The sequence below is a fragment of the Globicephala melas genome, chromosome 10 (assembly GCF_963455315.2).
Source record: "Globicephala melas chromosome 10, mGloMel1.2, whole genome shotgun sequence".
Classification (NCBI taxonomy): Eukaryota; Metazoa; Chordata; class Mammalia; order Artiodactyla; family Delphinidae; genus Globicephala; species Globicephala melas.
In genome coordinates this window covers 84,574,519-84,596,370 of record NC_083323.1, presented here as the reverse complement: position 1 = coordinate 84,596,370, position 21,852 = coordinate 84,574,519, and the positions used below count along the sequence as shown (strand labels likewise).

Sequence of the window (21,852 nt, the reverse complement as noted above, 5' to 3'; positions counted from 1 at the left end):
AACTTAGCTGCTGTAAGAGGATTAGGGGAGGGCTGGAATGCACTCCTTGCCAGATTGAAGTGCTAGCATCTCCCAAAGGTGTCTGTTTGGGGCAAGTCATTTTAGCTGCTTATATCAGTGCTCAGCACAGACCCTTGTACAGATGCTTCAGAGAAACAGCACTGAGGTGTCCACAACTAACACATAAGCATTACCACCAAGCACTAAAGTTATAACGAGCAGCCTGTGAGACCAGCTGGGATGTAGAGGATGGGCTTTTGTATCATGCCTTCCCAGGGACAACCTTTCCCTTTCCTACAGGATAGAGGAGAACTTCAATCAGTGGGGTGCTGGTAAATGCTTAACCACTGGCTCCGGGTGGTGGGGAGAGGACTGATTTGTAGTGTCTTCCAATTTCCATGATTTAAATACTATCGTCGTGGTCAATTTCAAGTTTCTAATATATTGTCAACCAGCTCACAAATTCCACAAAGTTTAGATTGGCTCTCAAAAGCCGGCGCAAGCTGACTCCAACACGCCGCTGGATTAAACAAACCAGTGGGTAAGGGCAGCCATAAAGTAAAGCCAGGGTCATTCTCCATATCTCGCCCCTAACTCTCCCCCTGGACTAGCAGGTCCTGTTACAGTTCATGAATTGCCTAAGGTCCCACCAACACTCAGAGACAGAGATGAGACTTCTTCTAAAAACTAAAGAATGGATAAGATATTGGTTTTTTCCTTCTCATACTTTCTGATTAAACATGAGTGTGTCTTGTACAGTTTGAGTCAAACCTACGAAAATTTCTCAATTATCAGGATCAAAGTTCCCTTTACAGGTAGTTGATTTTTAATTTCTGGGCTGAAATGGTGCCCACAGATGCTGAGAAAGAAGATGCTGTGGTGTTCTCTCTGGAACATTCCCCAAGCATACTAGTTCTCAGTGGGGTCAGAGTGATACATCCCCTGGGGAATGTTTAGGAAATTTGTTGGGAATATTTTGAATTGTCCCAATGATTTAGGTGCTTCAGTGGCTTAAGTGTCACCACAGCATATGGAGAGGCAGAGACACTCAAGATTTTGTAATACCAGAACAGTCTCACATAAAGAATGGTCCTGTATTCTGTACAACTTCAGATGTTCCCAATAGGCACCCATGTAAGTGAAAAACGCTGTTTACAACTTTCTAAGCCTGGAATGTAACACCATTTTACCTATGAACATACAGTAAATTTTCACCATGTAAACATATACAGAATTTTCTAAGAATGCAACTATGATGTAAGTGGAAGGGAAATTATGTCACATTTTGGTGAGAACATTATCAAGCATGACATAATATTACCGAGTTATCTCCCAGTTTGGAACAGCGTATCATTGCCCAGAAGATGGCCTAGTTTTTGTAGCTATTGCACATTCAAAGTGATTTAAAGTATATAGGAATAGAGTTGTTTAGCCTTTATTTCAAGATGTCAAATAGAAACAAAAGTGTGTTTTAAATCTAAACACTTGTTGTAGATAAGTGCAAACATAGGACTACTTCATTATGTTTTCTGATGTATTCGTGTTTGAGCATTTCCACCTTGAAAAACATATCATTTCATTATGTTTATTCTGTCCACTGTCCAGTCCAGCACCCCAGTCAGGAAACTAGGAAACTCAGCTCCTCTCTCCTTCCCACTCCTTAGATTCATTCACTATGTTCTGTTGATTCCATTTCCTACTTGTCCTCTTCTCCCAGTACACCGGTACTGCTTTAGTTCAGGCGCACACTATTTCCTGTCTAGACCATTCCAAAGTCTACCAATTAATCTCTCATTGTGCACTCTCCCCACCCCACTCCCGCCAACCCATTCTCTACACAAATGTTCAATGATCTTTCTAAAACACAAATCTGGGAAAGTTGCTTCCCTACTGAACACTTCATTGGGTCCCTGCAGAAGAGAGGATGAAACCTAGACTTCTCAGGATGGTGCCACGAGACAGTCTCTGTTGATCTCCGTCTGCTCTCAAATCAGACTTCGCACAGGGAACCATCACGCCATTTCATTTCTCTGCGATTTGGACACACTGTTGTATTTGTTAGGAAATGTTTCTCCTCAGTCCTGCCAGCCTGGCAAATTTCATTCATCCTTTAAGACCCAGCCCAATTTTCTGTTCCAAACCTCCCTGACATGATGGCTTCAAGTGACCCTAGTACTCCCCTTCCTTAACGATGTTTAGTGCACTCTATTAGAACAGTCCGATTACTACCAGGCGTGACGCCAGCCCACTGTCCCACTTCCCTGTCCGTATAAGATGATGGCGAGGGAATAAAGACGTCACGATTGTCAAGGTTGACCTGCCAGTTGGTTGCGGGCAATTGGAGGCTCCCAGCCCTCTCCCCTGTCTTTGGAATGTACATTTCACCCACCATTTCCACACTAGGAGCTATTTCAAGGACACAGCCTTGAGGGGTAAGATATTGTTGAGACCATCTGGATGGTACATACATGACTGAACATAATTAAGGCCTGTATATACATTTTTAAGATTCCCGCCAGCAGGTGCAGAGACCTACTCATCTTGTGGTCCCAAGACAAGCCTCCTAAGTAATCTCCCTTGCTGATTACACCTGCCACCTACCAATCTGGAGTGGTCTGCCTGTTTCATTGGTCTCTCCTCTGGGTAGGGGGGCCAATTTTAAATTTCACCCAGGTAACCAACCAAATTCCTGAGGTTTCAAACTAACAGTGATCCTTGGCCTTGAGGGGAGGGCTGTCCTTCCCAGCCCTTGCTTTACCAGGATGACAAAGCCAATGAGGAGGCCTTCAAGAGGACTACTTGAAGGATGGGGAGAACTGCATCTCTTTTTAAAACAATTATTTATTTATTTTTATTTGTGGCTGTGTTGGGTCTTCATTGCTGTGTGTGGGCTTTCCCTAGTTGTGGCAAGCGGGGGCTACTCTTCGTTGAGGTGCACGGGCTTCTCGTTGCGGTGGCTTCTCTTGTTGCGGAGCATGGGCTCTAGGCGCACAGGCTTCAGTAGTTGTGGCACGTGGGCTCAGTAGTTGTGGTGCACGGGCTTAGTTGCTCCGCGGCATATGGGCTCTTCCTGGCCCAGAGCGCAAATCCATGTCTCCTGCATTGTTAGGCAGATTCTTAACCATTGCGCCACCAAGGGAGTCTGAGAACTGCATCTTGATTCCTGGCTGGATTTTTTTTTTTTTAAGTATCTTTTGATCATTATTTTTTAAGCACAAATGCTCACACAACTTTTACTTACAAGGTGGTTCTGTATAGACTGAATTAAAAAGTTAGTGACCTTGATATTACAAATTATGTACAATTAAATGTAGTTCACAGGGTACATAATTACACTTCTCACTTCAGAGGGCAATTATAGTTGAGACTGAAAGAAAGTGTAATGTCCACTCATAGGTAACAGGATGGGAAGTCTCCCTGAAGTTTTTGCAGATGATTTTTTTAAAAAATTATTTATTTATGTATATTTTTGGCTGTGTTGTGTCTTCGTTGCTGCACACGGATTTCTCTAGTTGTGGTGAGTGAGGGCTACTCTTCGCTGCAGTGCACAGGCTTCTCATTGTGGTGCTTCTCCTGTTGTGGAGCACAGGCTCTAGGTACACGGGCTTCAGTAGTTGTGGCGCACAGGCTCTAGAGTGCAGGCTCAGTAGTTGTGGCGCACAGACTTAGTTGCTCCACGGCATGTGGGATCCTCCCGAACCAGGGCTCGAACCCGTGTCCCCTGCATTGGCAGGCAGACTCCCAACCACTGCGCCACCAGGGAAGCCCTGCAGATGATTTTCATTTGTTATTGCACAGTGTGAATTTCTAGGGGAAAAAATAATACACTAACCCTTGGGTCCCATACAGGCAAATTAAGATTGCATTCTTCAGGTTGTTTCAATAGGACTGGCTTTTGCCATTCCCATTTAGAAAATACCAAGAAAAATTTATGTACAGGAGTTGATGCTATTGCATTTGGATAAAGCTGGCAAGTTCTTGCTACTAGCATAGCCCAAGAAACACCACAGAGGAAACCTAATATATTGGAATAGATGTGGCATTTAGCCCACAGTTTGATAGATCTCAGGGTTAACCTGAAGTTGTCTATGTTTAGTACTAGATGTAAAATTTCATCAGTTACCCTGCAACGTTAAGATTTCTTATGTATCTTGCATCTAAAGTTTTAAGCAGACTGTCATCTCTTAAGTCCAAGTCTTCTGGAAAAGTCTGCAGTGCTCATCTGGCAAACAAAATATCAATCTCTATCCCATGAAAACACAGCTTGATAACTTATTACAAATGCCTGTTCGACAGCTCTTACATCTTTTACTTCTCACTGTAATCTCAACTTATCATAGAATGAGGTGGAAAAGTCGCTTCGATCATCATGTCTTGGGGCAACATACAACGCATCCGTATCGGTACCTTTCGTAGGTACTCCTCACCTATCAGATCCAAACGTAAAAACTCTTACCAGGTTATTTAATTTTCCCCAAATGAAAATCCTGCGCTGCGGTTCTCTTCCTCTCCCAAAACCCCCAAAGGACTTGAGTGGCAATTAGTTTCTGTGTAAGTAGGCGGTCAGATGCCTTGGGGGATGCTAAACTGATGGGACAGATGACGCCATGGTGCTTCTGCCGCGGCTGCGCTCGCCATGATCGACGCGTAGTACGGCGGCCACTTCCGCCCTGGGCGTGGCCACTGAGGCGGAAGGGAGAGGGGGGCGGGCCTCAGCCCCGGGTCCGCGCCTCAGCCCCGCGTCCGCGCCTCAGCCCGGGTCCGTGCCCACCCCCGCGCCCGCTCCCACCTCAGCCCCTGCCGCCTTCACTGCTTCTCCTCCTTCCCCTTGGTCCTCACGTGGCGCCGGAGCGCTACCACAGCAACGTTCTAGAACCCTGGCTGGATTCTTGATGAACTTCAAAATCAGTAAGTCCTCCACGTTACCGATAGAGCCAAGTGCGGTTAAGAGATTTCTTGCCAGAAAAACAGTGATAAATACCATTTCTGCAGAGCTTATCGTATACCAGACCCTGAATATACATTATTTATGACTCCAAAGAACCTTCTGGGATAGGTATTACGTTCTCTTTTGCAGAGACACGCTTTGAGAAGCTAGGTTACTCTTGGTGACTGACTGCTAAGTGGTGACGTAGATATTCTGTCCTAGGGTGCTCAGCCCATTCACTTTGGATTATCAGGGTCACAGAGTATTGAGGGTAGGAGAAAGACCTGTTCACTTCCTTTTTTTTTTAAATTGAAATATAGTTGATTTGCAGTGTTGTGTTTCAGCAAAGTGATTCAGTTATACATATATATATATCTTATTTTTTCAGATTCGTTTCCCTTATAGGTCATTACAAAGCGTTGGTTATAGTTCCCTGTGTTATATAGTAGGTCATTGTTGGTTATCTATTTTATATATAGTTGTGTGTTTATGTTAATCCCAAACTCCTAATTTATCCCTCCCCACCTTTCCCCTTTGGTAACCATAAGTTTGTTTTCTATGTCGGTGAGACCTGTTCACTTTTAAAGACACGCCAATCATAGTAAGAGTGAAGAGAATAAAAATGAGACTAAATGGGCAATCCAGAATTATTGCTCTTTGCAGTTTTTTTTTTTTTTTGTGTGTGGTACGCGGGCCTCTCACTGTTGCGGCCCCTCCCGCCGCGGAGCACAGGCCCCGGACGCGCAGGCTCAGTGGCCGTGGCTCACGGGCCCAGCCGCTCCGCGGCATGCGGGATCCTCCCGGACCGGGGCACGAACCCGTGCCCCTGCATCGGCAGGCGGACCCTCAACCACTGCGCCACTAGGGAAGCCCACTCTTTGCAGTTTTTAATGCCATTATATAGCAGGTACAGCAGTATTTCTGTTTTTTTTTTTGATTTTTTTTTTTGCGGTACGCGGGCCTCTCACTGTTGTGGCCTCTCCCGTTGCGGAGCACAGGCTCTGGACGCGCAGGCTCAGTAGCCATGGCCCACGGGCCCAGCCGCTCCGCGGCATGTGGGATCTTCCTGGACCGGGGCACGAACCCATGTGCCCTGTATCGGCAGGCGGACTCCCAACCACTGCGCCACAAGGGAAGCCCTGTTTCTGCTTTTAGAAAGGACACTAACTTTAAAATAATGTACTGCCAATGTCGATATTTTAGCTTGTTTTAACCCTTTGACTTCTTTCTGGTGTGTTACAAGAATTTTAAATTACTCCAGCTTCTAAAACAGAGAATATCTGTTTTTGAACTAAAAATCATGTTACTCTTCATTTTTTATAGATTTCAGGGCATATTCACAGATACTTGCTAATTTGGTCCCCACAATCACATTGTGATGGAGGGAAGTGGCTATCAGTATCTTATTTTGCACACGATGAGATACCAGGTGCCATCAGAGATACACAGTGACTCCCTCAAGGTCTCACAGCTGATCCAAAATAGGGTTGAGACTCAGTCTTAACATCTTCCTCCTCCAAGTGTTCACTGTGATGTCTCACCATCCACATATCTTTTTCCTTAAATTTCTTAATTTTTAAATTTCTTAATTTTTATTAAATTTAATAAAAAGCAATATGGAAACATGAAGACAGTTTGTTTTTCTTCACTAGATTTAAATTTAAATTCTTAAATTTCTTAAATACTGAAGAAAAGTACTTCATGTAGCAATTTATCAGGACTTAAAGGCTGGAAGCCGAGGGTATGTACAAGTTATTTCTGAAATTCTCCTTATGAAAAATGATTCTTAATATAGATTACAGTTGCATCACACGGTTGCCATAGCTAAGAGCTATGAGGTTTTCTTATGTTTAAATTTTTGAATAATTAAATGAACAGCAGTAAGTACAATGTAAATTTCTTAAACTTAATTAAAGGATACCCCTATAGAAAGCACTATTGTGAAATGTATGTGGAATGATTAAAGCGTTTAGTACATATAGGGTAATTTTTCCTAGTGCTTAAAAGGTCACTAGAAAGAAAAAAGTGACAAATATGCTGTTTTAAGCTCTTTTTTTTTGCCACTTTAAAAATGTCACAGTGAGTGAAAGGAAAAAGCTGCCCGATAGCAGATGAATGGGTATTGACAGCTGCACCAGTGTTAAATGCTGCATGGCAGAAAAATCTAGGGGAAAAAAACGAAACTGTATTCACGTTTCCATATTGCTTTTTATTAAATCTCAATAAAGAGACTTTGACTTCGATTGATACCTGAATTTGATAATAAAAGCAATTTGTGAGACAAATCCATGTACACACAGAAAAGATAGGTATATAATATGACATTTTAATCATGCACTAAATGTAAAATGATCCTGACACCACATGTGATATTTTATGGTGTCCATATGGTATTGCATATGCAGCTTATAATATACAACTGGTATCTGGATAACATATGATATAGATGTAAAGCACAACCTACAAGCTTAGAATTCTATGGTTACACACACACACGCGCACACACACACACACACAATATTCATGCTTTCTCTGTGCTGAATATACATTATACATTTAACCCTTGCGCCTGTGTATTCATATTGTGAAGGGCTTGGGTTCCTTTCTAGGGGCATGTTAGATTTCTTTTGGCTTGAACAGCTCTTTCCCCAGAAGCCTGGAAAATTCATCATGTTGGATAGCCAGGTGTTCTCCATTTGCAAATATTACCTTGTAGGACTAGAAGAAGGTTTAATTATGAGAAAGGATAAATAAACAAGTAGGCAGAAAGGCCCACCAGGCCCCTTTGTTTGGGGGTGTCCTCTAGGAACTCATGGTCTCATAACGCAAGGGGGAGAATTTCTAAGCCAGAGACTACAGGGTCTCTGCCTGCAGACTCTGATGCTCAGTCGCAAGAGGAGCCCAGAGGCTAGTGTCTTTTGCTCTTGATTGTTCTTTAACGTTGATATTCCTTCAGAGCAGGCCTGACTGTTACCCGGAATACCCATCATTCCCAGGATGAGCTCATCTACCACACCCAATGTTAACCACCACAGGCAAATCCCTTGTACATCTGTCTCCCCCACTAGACTGGAGCAGAGAGACCCATCCTTTTCATCCTTGGATCACTGCTACCTAGTACCTTACCTAATAGGTATTCAGTAAATATTGAATGAATGAATGATTGCACCTGTATCTTAACCTAAAGTGGGACACCTTTCTGGAGTTCTTTAGTACTGGGGATAGCTTGTTGTACTTTTGTTGTCTGGATTCACAAATCGATAAAGGCTGTCTGAAAGTTTCCTGAGTTTTCTCACTTTCAGGACCCTCCTTCTGAAGTAATTCTTTCAGATTCTGCTGTCACAGTTTGCTCTGCTAACAGTGAGCCCACAGTTATATCGAAGATGCTATTTCTCCCTGTCTTTGGGGTTTCTGGTTATGCAGAATAAGAAAAGGAACTTGAGAAAGAATTATAAACTTGAGAAATAAGAAAAGGAACTTGAGAAAGAATTATAAACTTGAGAAATAAGAAAAGGAACTTGAGAAAGAATTATAACCCAGACATCACCTTGGGTTATATAGTTATAATCCACAAAGAAATTGTGAATAGTGTTAATGGAAAGTACCTGGACTTTGGAGTTTAATTTTTTTAACTTTGCAAACATTTTAGAGAGTATAACCAAACACCAAAAAAATTACATTAACAAAATCCCTTTGTTGTATAATTAGAACATTCTAGCAGCATATATAAATTTTGGAAGTGAATGCTGTCAGTTTTTATTTTAAAAAATATATCTTGTGATGGATGAACAATAATCACACCTGGAAACGGTTTTATAAATAAGAAAATTAAATCGCATGAAATGATATTCAAAGGTGCTAATGAGTGTCAGTATTGCCTAAAAAGAGAAAAGATGATTTTTTAGACCCTCAAAATGTGCTTATGTGTTAACTAGATGTATTTATGTTTCACAGCCAACTATGCTATAGTTTATATGCATAGAAATTGCATTAATGCCTTCTGAGCTGTGGTCATTTATATTATTTCCCACAATAACAATGCCTCTAATCTTTATTACTGAAGAATCCCGCCCTAGAGTTTATAGGTAGCTTGAGCTATATAAACATGATACAAAACAAGCGTATGAAAACTAAAACTCTGTTAACCTGTTAATGCATACGGGATTAAAACCTATGTTTTACCAAACCGTGGTAGTTCATTTTTTTCTCATTGAATCAACTGAGTTTTCAAATGAAGTCAAACAAATAAATACTCTATTATTTAGTTTCCTGTTGACAAAATTATAAGACATATAATGAGTTTGAAAAAAATCACCTAGTCCATGGTTTCTCATCCCAAGTTATCCTGCAGACTGGTGGGACACCACAGTTTCCTCACCTGCTGGACCACTTTACTCCATGTTAGTTTACACCCCTTTAGAGATGATCTCCCCTAGGTGTTCGTAGGGAAAAAGTAATGATCAGATTTCTCAGTTGGCTAAAATAATGTAATTGTTTGGTGTTTTCTGAACCAGTAAAGCTAATGTTGATTTCCAAGGGGAATAACAGTTAGGCTGATGATTTTCTCTTTTTCCAGCAGGAGTCGAAGCTCACAACTTTGCTCCTTACACTTTGTCTTCTCTCAGTTGCTCCTGGGAAGGTCTGTAGAGAAATCAGGTGGTTGTAAATTAAGTATCTGTCCATGCCATGTTCAGTTGATCCTGCCAGTGGAATGAATGAAAACACATTTCTTGCTAAAAAAGGATTAAAATAGGTTCATTCTTTGTTGAGTATGTGATGGGAGAGGAGGCTTCTGTGAATCCGTCAAGTCTTCTGTGCTACTGAATTGGGCCAGCAGGAGTTGGTTTTGGCCTCCCAAAGACGCGTGGGTTGGGAGAAGCACATTAGAAGCGTGGGGTGGTTATCCTCGCAGAATATATCACTTAATCTGAGGGTATTTGGGAAGAGTTGGCTATAATTCTGTAAGTTAGAATTTGGCTGAAATACTGGGATCGATACCTCTCTCTTTGATAAAATTATCAGGGGACTGTTAATGATCCCAGGAAGTCTGACCACGAGCCAGACTTATAGAGCATTTATAACTTACTGAAGCTCTGACTATATAAAAGCCATAAGTGAACCATTCTTTATTCAGTTGACTTTGCTTGCCAATCATAATGGCCATTTGGATTGGTGGTACAGTCAATAGATTCTCTCTTTAATAGGCTTGCATATATCAGGTTGACCTTCTTCATGCTGTTGTCTTTAAGCATATGGACACAGTGGCATCAGAGTGAATTTCACTTGTTTAGGTGGATTTTCTAGGTGGCCTAAATTACTTCTGTGAATAAGTTGAGCACATTTGAAAGTCACATGAACACTTAAGTAATCAGAAAACTGTATGGTTTATGGAGGCCATAACTTAATCTCAGGGAATAGCTGATGTTGTGAGAATAATTTAGGTGCTAAGAAAATTTAGTACATCAGGTAATAACTAACTAAACAGTACCCTAGAGGTTTGAAGAGTTATTGTCATTTCCAAAGCTGTGTAAATTATTCCCAGAGAGTAGCTTAGCATGCATGGAAGAGAATTCAATGAGCCACCATAATCTTTTATAGTACCTGGGTTCACCGTTGAAATCTGTTTTGGACTTGTTTCATTTCTTTCTCTCTCTTTTTTAAAAAATTTATTTATTTAATTTATTTATTTTTGGCTGTGTTGGGTCTTCGTTGCTGCACGTGGGCTTTCTCTAATTGCGGCGAGCAGGGGCTGCTCTTCGTTGCGGTGCGTGGGCTTCTTATTGTGGTGGCTTCTCGTTGCGGAGCAAGGGCTCTAGGCACGCGGGATTCAGTAGTTGCAGCACACAGGCTCAGTAGTTGTGGCTCACAGGCTCTAGAGCACAGGCTCAGTAGTTGTGGCGCATGGGCTTAGTTGCTCTGCGTCATGTGGGGTCTTCCTGGACCAGGGCTTGAACACGTGTCCCCTGCGTTGGCAGGTGGATTCTCAACCACTGTGCCACCAGGGAAGCCACATTTCTAATTTCAAATTTATAAAACGTGAGCTTCTTTGTAGAATTTTTGGTCACATCACCACCTTTGAAATCCCTTTTCATTCTTGGTATCTTCTCAGAATTTATAAAATAGCTTTCAGAATTCACTATAACAAAGTCCTTGCTCTAAATTTTGTTTCTTTTCTTATTTTCCAAGAAGAAATGGCCACTGGTTTTTAGCCATGTCAACTAACTCTGAAATTTCTCAGTTTAAAAGCAATTTTAAGAATATATTTTGAAAGTACATGAGATATATGAATTACATGAGATATACAAGTTTGGTGTTTTTCCAGTCTGTATTTTAATGCAACATATAGTTCATATATATACTTGTATATACGGTACTATTTTTTTATTTAAAAAATTTTTTATTTTATGTTGGAGTAAAGCTGATTTACAATGTTGTGTTAGTTTCAGGTGTAAAGCAAAGTGATTCAGTTGTACATGTATCTATTCTTTTTCAAATTCTTTTCCCATTTAGGTTATTACAGAATATTGAGCAGAGTTCCTTGTGCTATACAGTAGGTCCTTGTTGGTTATCTACTTAAATATAGGCTGGGCGTTTGGGGTACTATCTATTTTTATACTGCATACATATGCAATAGATGTAGTACACATCAAAACTCATAATAGTGAGTTTTGTAATAAAGAGGGGAGGCAGGAAGGGGAATAGAGGGAACTTCAACTGTATTTATAAGGTTTTATTTCTCTCAAAAGTGACTTGAAGCAAGTGTGACAAAATATGAGCGTTTATTAAAACTATGTAGTAGATGCATAAGTGTTTATTATATTATTCTCTGCATTGCCCTGTATTTTAAAGACATTTTTAATAGAAGGAAAGCTATCTAAAGCCATTTTCCTTGATGTTGCCTTCGTGCTGAATTCCTTCCCATCAATTGCTCTTTATTTAACTTCTTAAATTCTTGTCCTTTTTTCTTCTTGAAAACCAGAAAATTACTGCGGCATTGTTTACAGAATGATGAAAGTCTCATTTAGATCTGGATTGCAAAATCCTTGCTAATTCACGAAAGCATTTATTTTTTAAACATTAGTTTAAGTCTGTTCCTCAGACTGTCACATCTTTCTTCAGGGGTTTCTCATAGTCTTAGACGACTCCATCTGCTTTTCTAAAAGGAGAACATCAAACCAGTTTGTTAGATGTGACACAATTAGATCTCAGATGCTCAGTTGCCTGACCATTTGTAAACGTATTTTCTGGAAATTAGGAATAGACCAAAGAACTCTGACTTTCTCTAAGGCTTTTATGTAGCCTTCATTTTGTGTGACTTTGGTTTATATTTCTATACAGCTTCTTCTACTGGGAACATGAATAATTTTGGTTTAAAGTCATTCTCCCCAAATAGTACTACCACTGGTTATTCATCGATGGTTATTTCTCCCCTTCTACTTCTTTTTCATCTTCTTGTTGAATTGTATGGTTAGCAGACATTTGGTCCATGCCAAAAATTTTTGGATATTTGGTTCTGTCTAAAACCATTTGGCATGGACCAAATGTGCTCATGGACGTTTTGGATTGGACCAAATTTCAAGGAGCTTTTGGTGTGGACCATGTGTCTTATGGACCTAATGTATTATGGACTTTTTGGATAGGACCAAATGTCTTGCAAGGGAATTGTGTACTTTAGAATTCACGGCAACTAATTCATAGTCAAGAGATATGTTTCCCCTAGTTTTAAAAATTGTGTGTGACTGAAGAAACAATGCATGAAAAAAAAATGAGCACACATACATTTAGTTAGGCACAAAATAGTTACATCCTCTTGAAAGGCCAGGAGGTCTGCTACTTCACCAGCGGATTCTCCAAATGACAGAACTTTGGTGTGGTCTTTGATATAAAAGATCAAAGAACTCAGCTTTGATAGTTTAGTCAAGCAGACAGGCTTGATGTGTCCCAGCTCACAAACAGTGATGTATAAACCAGAATGCCAGTTCGTTAATTTACTGTGAGAAAGCTGTGGAGGATGCCAGTGGTTCTTCCATTCTCTCCTTGTAGGGGAAAAAAGAAAACCTAAGAAATAATGTATAACCAGAAGGTCTGGTAATTATTGTATCAGAACAAGAGGTGTTGTTTGGATGATCTTGATCTGAAATACCCCTCCTATGGCTAAGTTATTTGAAGTGCTCAAACTATTTGGCCAGAGTACTGCCTCCCCTGAACAATCCTGGATAAACTTTAAGGAATTCTTCCTCTTTTGGGCTCGCATTAGGCTTACTGACATTCTTTCTTTTTGCAGACTAGCCGAAGTAGAACTGAATATGCCACGGATTTATGTTAATACTTTAGATAATATATGTAAAACACTCAGCCCAGTGTCAGGTACAGAGGAACAAATGTGGCTTGCTGGTTCTAGGGACTTTGTACATCTTAGTGGCAAAATCTTGGGCTCTGCAGCAAGCCTGCCTGGGCTTGAATTTCAGTCCTGCCCCTTACCAACTGCACGGCCTGCAGTGAGTTACTGATCCCCTTTGTGCTTCACTTTGTTTAGGGGTAAAATGGAGACAGTAGTGTACCAATTTTATAGGATTGTTGCTAGGATTAAATGGGATTAAGCACAAGGGCTTCTAATGTTGCATTTAAAATTGCAAGCATTTAACACTGTTTATTTTGCGTTAAGATGACACGTGTCAGTCATGATTGGTCTTTTGTTTCTCTTGAAACACAACTACTCATTTAGTTTTTCTCTTTGGATAGATTGTGTTATAGGTGACCCATTTACTTTGTCATACATTTCTTGTTGATAATTTTACTCATTTTTCCTTTTTTACTTGTTGAATTCAGGATTGGAAACATACCAACTACAATAAAATCTGTAGGTTATTGTTGAAATAAAATTAAGCCTCCCAATAGTATCCACTGACACATTTAGTATTATGCATAGTCCTTATTGTAAAGCATGAGCATTAGAAATGAATGCTCAGTAGTTTACATAAGAGACAATAGTTTGTGTTTCTGTTACAAAGCCAGGGAGAGGATCTGGCAGTCAACGAATGGCACCGATACTTTCCTGAGGCAATATATGTTTTAATCATCATTGTTACTGTATATATACCCATATAGAGTTAAAGAGAAATGTTCTAGAGAAAAATTCCTGAGAGCTGAAATTCACGTACCTTTCTTGGCCCACCTGTACACCCCCTCCCCCCAGTTTCCTCCTGTGGGTCATCTTCTCTCAAGAGTCCCTTCCAGGGCTGCATAATCACACCACTCCAGAGGATGCCTTTCACATTGCATCTAAGTTAATTAAGCCCCTGAAGCTGTGCCACGTGGTTGCCCTGAGAGTGGCCGCCCAGCAGCATCCAGCTTCCTACTTCCATCATTCTACTGCCTCTTGATTGGCACTGCGGGGCACCAGCCCAGGACCATCACTGTAATAAGAGGGGAGTCAGGAAACAATTACACATTGCAGCTCTGGTGAAGAGTGAGCAGCAGAAAATAACCATGTTTTTTCTCCATACCTTGAATTCTGTTCTTTTTCTGTGTGTGTTGTAGAAAACTTGAGCTCAAAAGATAAGGTCAGGGACTAAAATGAGAGATTCATGTAACCTCTGGGCCAGAAATGTAGGTGAATACATTCGGTCACTCTGACCCTTAAACAATATTTTCAGTAAAGGGACAGTCTCATTGAGTGCATCATGACCTCCGTGAGTACGATGGCCATGATGGAGGCTGATGGCTGACTAGGCATAGGGGAGAGGGCAGGAGCAGGGTGAATCATCTTGGTATCCTCAGTATTTGTGAGTCTTGGAGCAGAGGGGGAGGAATTAGAGTCAAGGACTGGGCAGAAGGAGAGAGGGAAAGGGGCAGCTAATTGGTGAAAACTGCTCGAGAGGCCAGTGACGCCAGAGCATTCTCCTCCACGCTTCAGAGTCCTTGGGGAATAGGTCTCCTGTGGTTGTAGCCAAGTTCTCTCCTCCAGGAAATGAGGACCCTTGAGAAGGTGCCATAAGGGGAGGAGACTGGTCTTTCACAGCCCTTCTCACTTGGCCTCATAAAGCCACATGGATGGTCAGAATATGATTTCACGGGTAAGGAGCCAGTCTCTGTTCCCTTCTCTCACTTTCTTGCTGAGTCTTGAAACGTTTTTTTTTCAAGCAGGAGATAAAAGCTTTCATTTTGTAGAGCAAGAAAGGGGCAGTATACACACTTGTTGGATGGTCATCTCCCCTCCCACTATTGCCACACCAGCTTGGCCCAAGCCTTCCTCTTTCCTTGCTGTCCAGGTGCCCAACACTTCTCATTGATGCCCTACTTTGGAGCCTCCCTATTGACACAGAGCCATCAGATTGTCCAGAACCTTAGTTCTCAGAATGTGGTCCATGAATCAGCAGCAGTAGCATCACCTAAGAACTTGTTAGAAATGCAGACTCTTCAGCCCCACCCTAAACTACTGAGTCAGAATTTGCCTTTCTACAAGATATCTGGCTGATTCGTATGAATGTTAAAGTTTGAGGAGCTCTGGCCGGAAACACTTCTTCATATGTAGCCTTAACCGAAATCTGATTTATAAATAATGGCAATCATCACAGCGGTTTTTAATAGCTCATTAATCATTTGATTTTATCATGTCCTTAACAAATATTCATGGAATGTCTACCAAATTCTTGGTACTACAGTGTTAAGAGTTGGGGAGACCGAATAGATCCTGTACCACAGAGCTCACTGCATAGCACACATATAAAAACAAAACGCAACGAAACAAAACACCCAAACAAAAAAACATGTAATTTTTCCCCCAAGTTTGTTCAAAGCTATGTCCTCTAATTAATGCTTTATTTTTCTCCTCTTGTCTTTACTTTTCTCCATGGACTTTGTGAGAAAAAAACAACAACAAAACTTGAAATGTTACCCTCTTTCCATTTCTTTTCCACTTCATAACTGTCATCGCATTGCCAACATAAGCTTCTTGAAGTAGTAATCTCGAGCCCAAATAGAAAAAAGCAAACACATAAAAATTTTCAAAAATATCAGATTTTAAGGGTATTTGCTGTTCCATTCTCTCAGAGTACTTTCAAGGTATGCATCTCATCTTCATTAGCAGTCTTCTCTCATTATTACATGGCATATTCTGGAAATTTACTTGTTTCAGTTTTGTTTTTTGTTTTTTTTTTTGAGGGGGGAAGGGAGAAGGAAATGATTGTACTTATTTACTGAGCCCAACTAAACCTGTTTAATTTTTGGAGATAGCAGAAAATACTTTAAAAAAAATTCATCTAACAGCACAGAGTGAGGGCCCCAAAGATACCATTACGGCAAGAACTCAGTGTGTTTATATGAACTTAGAGGAACTGATTCTGGTGACTTTAGGAAAATACTTGGAGCATTGTGTAAAGAAGCCTCATCTTCTGTGGGAAAACAGCTGCTGCATCTATTTCCAGGGCTACTGCCTTCCTTTGAAGTCAAAACTTCTGATTGAGTTAAGTTTAGCTCTCTTGATCAAAAATATCAGATGATATGAAAAACCTGATTATCTTATCTTTTGGGAATTTATGGCATTTCTTTTATTTTTGAGATGGCTTTCTAGAGCATATTTCAAAAAGTTTTTTGCTACATTCTGCCATTATGCTTTTCCTAGAAACTTATACTAATATAGTTACTAACAACAGAGTAAATGAAATGTCCATCTTTTGGCTGTCATTCAGCAGGTTTTGCTGTTTTTGACTTGACTGCCATTGTAGCTGTCACCATGCTGGCCCAGCAGGTTACTTCAGTCTGGAGAAGAGTGAGGCGCATTTGCATTGCTTGCTCAGCATGTTATTTCTCTTTGGAGCAAAGTGCAGTGGCTTCTGGTCAATTTTTGAATTGATTTTAGGATGGTTTTTAATGATTTTTAAAGCAGCATTTAAGTTCATCCATCTCGGTTTTGTTTGCCTCATGAAATCACACTAAAGTGTCTAAGGCTACAGCGGTCATCCCCTAAAAACAAACACACAAAAATAACTCTTTGGAGAAGATTCTGTGTCAATCTCTCCCTACAACCAAAGCTTCATATGCAATCATTTGACTTTTCAAAAACTGAATTTCAGTGATTTCATCCTGTCAGATGTTTCAAAAAATTAAAATGATGACTTGTACAAATGGAAAGGGAGCACATATCAAAGAAATCATTTGTATCCCTGCTTGATAAAAGTCTATAGATTAGAATGTGACCTCAGAGTCTGGGTTATAGTCAATGGTAAATAGTAAGTCAAGCAAAAGTACATTCTTGTAGAGAATTAAATAGATGTTGGGCAGACATATTAGAGAATGCCACAGTATGATATTGAAAAGATAAGCTGTCATCCTTTTGCTTTGTTTTCAAGTTTTGGATCATTTTTCTTAACAAATTACAACCCCCCCCATGATAATAATTAACTCCAAAGATTATTCTTGATCACAAAAAGGTTTTATTACGTCGTGTATTGTTCTGTTCATTTACACTGATGCAATCAGGAATGTTAATATGCACATATAAACCTCTCTGGAATATGGTCAACAAATCTAGAGCCCTGCAGTGGTGAGCAGCTATTAATCCAGAAAGTCAACTTCTATCCGTCATCGTCTGCATCTCCAATTACACATATATTAGACATTTCAGTAGCGTTCCCCAAGTTCTTTAAGCTCTGTTCACTTTTGTTTTTCAATCTTTTATTCTCTATCTTCTTCAGATTGTATAATTTCTATTGTCTATCTTCTAAGTTTCCTGTTACTGTTGTTTGCTTTAGAAAATAAGTAAGGGCATAAAAATTCAGGACAAAGCACACAGAATGTTATTCTGCTGAGATACAGAATTTCTGTTACCTGGGCTGGTAAGAGAAAATGTGAAGAATATCTTTTTACTACCTCTTATTAAGAGCAAACTAATTACTCTGAGAAGAATTTTTCATTTTAACGGAGAGAAAACCCAATTATAGTCTTTCATGAAAGCATTATATTTTGAATTAATGCATCAAACTAAGCATACTTTGCTGATTTTCCTTTTACACATTTCATTTCTTCTTTTCAGACTCGTTGTTTGCAGGTATTCGAAGCCAAAGCAAATGGAGTTTACTCTCTGTAACCTTCTATGACTTTCTATATCCATTTAAGTTTTCTTTCATTATTCCCTTCCATGTTCTGAAACAAGACACTGTACTTTAAGACAAAGCCGCTCTCTTTTTCCTTTGGGAAAAAACTCACACACACCCCATTTTCTTACTTTCACATTTGTACATAATTGTTCTAGTACACCTTCAACAACACAGTTTTTAACCAAAGTAACTAACTTCTATTAATCAGAAAAAATTTGGAGGTAGTTCATTGTGAACTGTTTGTGATACACAAGCCTTTTAGCAGACCACAAAACCTATGAGCACACACATATTTTATAACTACACACACCTTTTTATACCTTCTTTTTATACCTTTTATACCTTCTTAAAAACTAACACATTTGTTAACAGAGCTCAGAGGTGTAGCCTCTGCAATGTGCAAGAAAAAGAAACAAAAGCACATATATTAAAACTATGATTATGGGGCTTCCCTGGTGGTGCAGTGGTTAAGAATCCGCCTGCCAATACAAGGGACACAGGTTCGAGCCCTGGTGTGGGAAGATCCCACATGCTGTGGAGCACCTAAGCCCGTGAGCCACAACTACTGAGCCTGCGTGCCACAATTACTGAAGCCCGCGTGCCTAGAGCCTGTGCTCCACAACAAGAGAAGCCACCGCGATGAGAAACCTGCACACTGCAACGAAGAGTAGTCCCCAGAGCCCCCGTAGCCCCCGCTCGCTACAACTAGAGAAAGCCCGCGTGCAGCAACAAAGACCCAGCACAGCCAAAAATAAAATAAATAAGATAAATTTATTAAAAAGAAAAACCCCACAACAAACTATGCTTACTTAGATATTGTCAGGTATCCAAGAATAATCCAGTAATTAACTCAATTTAATATTAGTTTTCTGTCTTAAAGTTAAAAAAAAGACCTTGGAAAACAAGTTTCAGTTGACACACTACAGGACATAATTACTGTTGAAATAAAGTATTTATCAAAATTGTAATTATTTAGTTGAAGTGTAATTTTCCTCAATTAAAAATTATATAATAGCAATATTATCTGAACTTATAAACTTAGAAAAAATAAAATCTAAGAACTTCTGATTCCTAGTTTCTTCGTGATAAGTAAATACAAATCTTTAAAAAGGTATGCTTTTATTATCCTTCACATTGATAAGACTAGGGAAAAGACAGGAAGCTCTTTTTAAGCAAAACTAGAAAATTCATTGTGGTTTGTCCAGTAATATTCACTTTCATTGCATGAACTTGGATTATTATATAAAAATGCTTCTGAGCTAGCAGTTTCTGTGAAAGGTTCTATTTTTGCTTTTTAAAGCCTAACACATTCAGAGCATTAGAAGTTCAGTTTCTTTATTTCATAATAATTCTGGAAATACTAAATTTATTTTTATATTTTATTTTTGGCTGTGTTGGGTCTTTGTTTCTGTGCAAGGGCTTTCTCTAGTTGTGGCAAGCGGGGGCCACTCTTCATCGCGGTGCGTGGGCCTCTCACTATTGCGGCCTCTCGTTGCGGAGCACAGGCTCCAGACGCGCAGGCTCAGTAGTTGTGGCTCACGGGCCTAGCTGATCTGCGGCATGTAGGATCTTCCCAGACCAGGGTTCGAACCCATGTACCGTGCATTGGCAGGCAGATTCTCAACGACTGCGCTACCAGGGAAGCCCAGAAATACTAAATTTATGTAAGCCCATATAGGTCTCTATAACCAAGCAGAACAGAGCTACTTTAATTTGAGGTTTTATGGTTTAATGTATTAATATCTTCCAGAGGTAGGAAAATATTTCATAGTTACACAGTGAAAGGAAAATGCTTTTCTCAGTCATTGACACAGAGACACACAGAAAGCTTGCAGCTTCAATTCCACAACTACAGACACAGGTCTAAAATAAACAGAAACAAAAAACTCACCCTTCTAGATCTCAAAGAGATTTTCTCCTTTTTAGTAAGCATAAAACTTTTTCCTAATTGGGTTGGGCTCACTTGCACACAAAGCAACAAACCAAAAAGTCAAACAAACTAGATATCTGTCACCTCTCATCTGACAAAGGTCCCCATTATATTGACAGAGTCATACCATAAAATCAGATTTCCAATCACCCTTTGTACCAGTGAGGAATAACTTATTAGTCATGTGTGAAGCAGACTCATGTATTGATATATACAGGGTGATCTCTAGACTACCTAGTTGAGATTGGCCTAATGGTCCATTATTTATAAATCCCTAGGCTGGATGGTGGAAAAAGACATGGCCAAAATCACAAATTTGACAAAATACAGACTAACAATGAGAAATGAAAATAAAAACATAAAATCAGAAGAATAAAAAACAGACAGTCAATGCAGAAAAGTTATATGGCCCTTGGGATTTCCTCCAGGACTCAAGAGAGATGGTCCTGGGAGGAAAGAACTCATAAGGTGTACTTCTTGGACATCACAGTGTAACAGACTCCAGCAGATGAGTGTATCCTAGTGGGAAAAAGCTCACAAATGACTGAAGTATACTCTTCAAAAAGTTAAAAACATGACTCTCATACAAATATAAAGTAAGAACGTGTCAAAATTTATTTAACTCATTCATGAGGGATCCAGCTGGAAGGTAAAGCTGGTTTAAAGAATTCAAGGAACAAAGATTTATATTGTCAGTTCTGAAAGGAATGATAAAAAAAGCTGGCTAAATAAGAGACAAAACAGGTTTTTATCTCACAGAGTAGTAAAACCATAAACATTAGGGTTATTTTTCTATTGGAGACAAATCATCACTTATCAGATTAGATTCCACAAATTAATATGTATCTACATAGAGTCTGGGCTTTAATGAACAGTAAGTAATGAGTCAAACAAAGATATATTCTCCTAGAGAATTAAATAAACCTTGGGCAGACCTGCTAGACAGTGCTCCGGGATGACATTGAAAAGTAAGTTTGGCATCTTTTGATTTATTTCAAAGTGTTGGATCCTTTTCCTGAACAGTTCTAACATCTTAGAGTTCTTATAACATTAGTCAGCATTTTTCAGTATTATAAATGTTTAGAGAAAAGCTTGAATAACATTTGTTCGCCACATCATGACAAAAGACATATCACTTTTATGTCCTTGAAATTCTTTGTTAATTTACAAAGAAAGTCCTGAAATTTGATATGGCACTGGGTTTGTTAAACCCTGTGTTGATTAAGGGAGACCTATCATTCATTTGTACTATTCTACGTTTCAGTGGTGATTCTTTTTTTTGGCGGGGGGAATTGATAGTTCAATTTTATTTACTTATTTATTTATATTTTTGGCTGTGTTGGGTCTTTGTTTCTGTGCTAGGGCTTTCTCTAGTTGCGGCGAGCGAGGGCTACTCTTCCTTGAGGTGTGTGGGCCTTTCACTGTCGTGGCCTCTCTTGTTGTGGAGCACAGACTCCAGACACGCAGGCTCAGTAGTTGTGGCTCATGGGCCCAGTTGCTCCGTGGCATGTGGGATCTTCCCAGAACAGGGCTCGAACCCATGTCCTCTGCATTGGCAGGCAGATTCTCAACCACTGCGCCACCAGGGAAGCCCTCAGTGTTGATTCTTAAAAGATGTCTGCAAATTCTTTAATATTCCTTCCTTCATTTTAAGAAGTGGAGGTTAATTCACCTTACCTTGTGCTAGACTTGGTGACTCACTTATAACAAGTTGAATATGGTGGAAACAATGAGAATAGGAATCAATGAGACTAGGCCATAGAAGGCATTTGGCTTCTTCCTTACAGTGTATGAATAACTAAATTAATGATTGTGAGAAACAAACACTCAAGAAGGTAGTTGTGATCTGGTGTGTGTGTGTGTGTTTGTGTGTATTGGTAATGAGAGGGAGCTTTTGA

The 21,852-nt window shown here is 39.9% G+C and overlaps 1 pseudogene; it reads right to left on the bottom strand.

Moving 5' to 3' along the window:
* Positions 1 to 21,852, bottom strand: part of LOC115844384 (poly(A) polymerase type 3-like) — a 128,207-nt pseudogene that overhangs the window by 2,866 nt on the left and 103,489 nt on the right.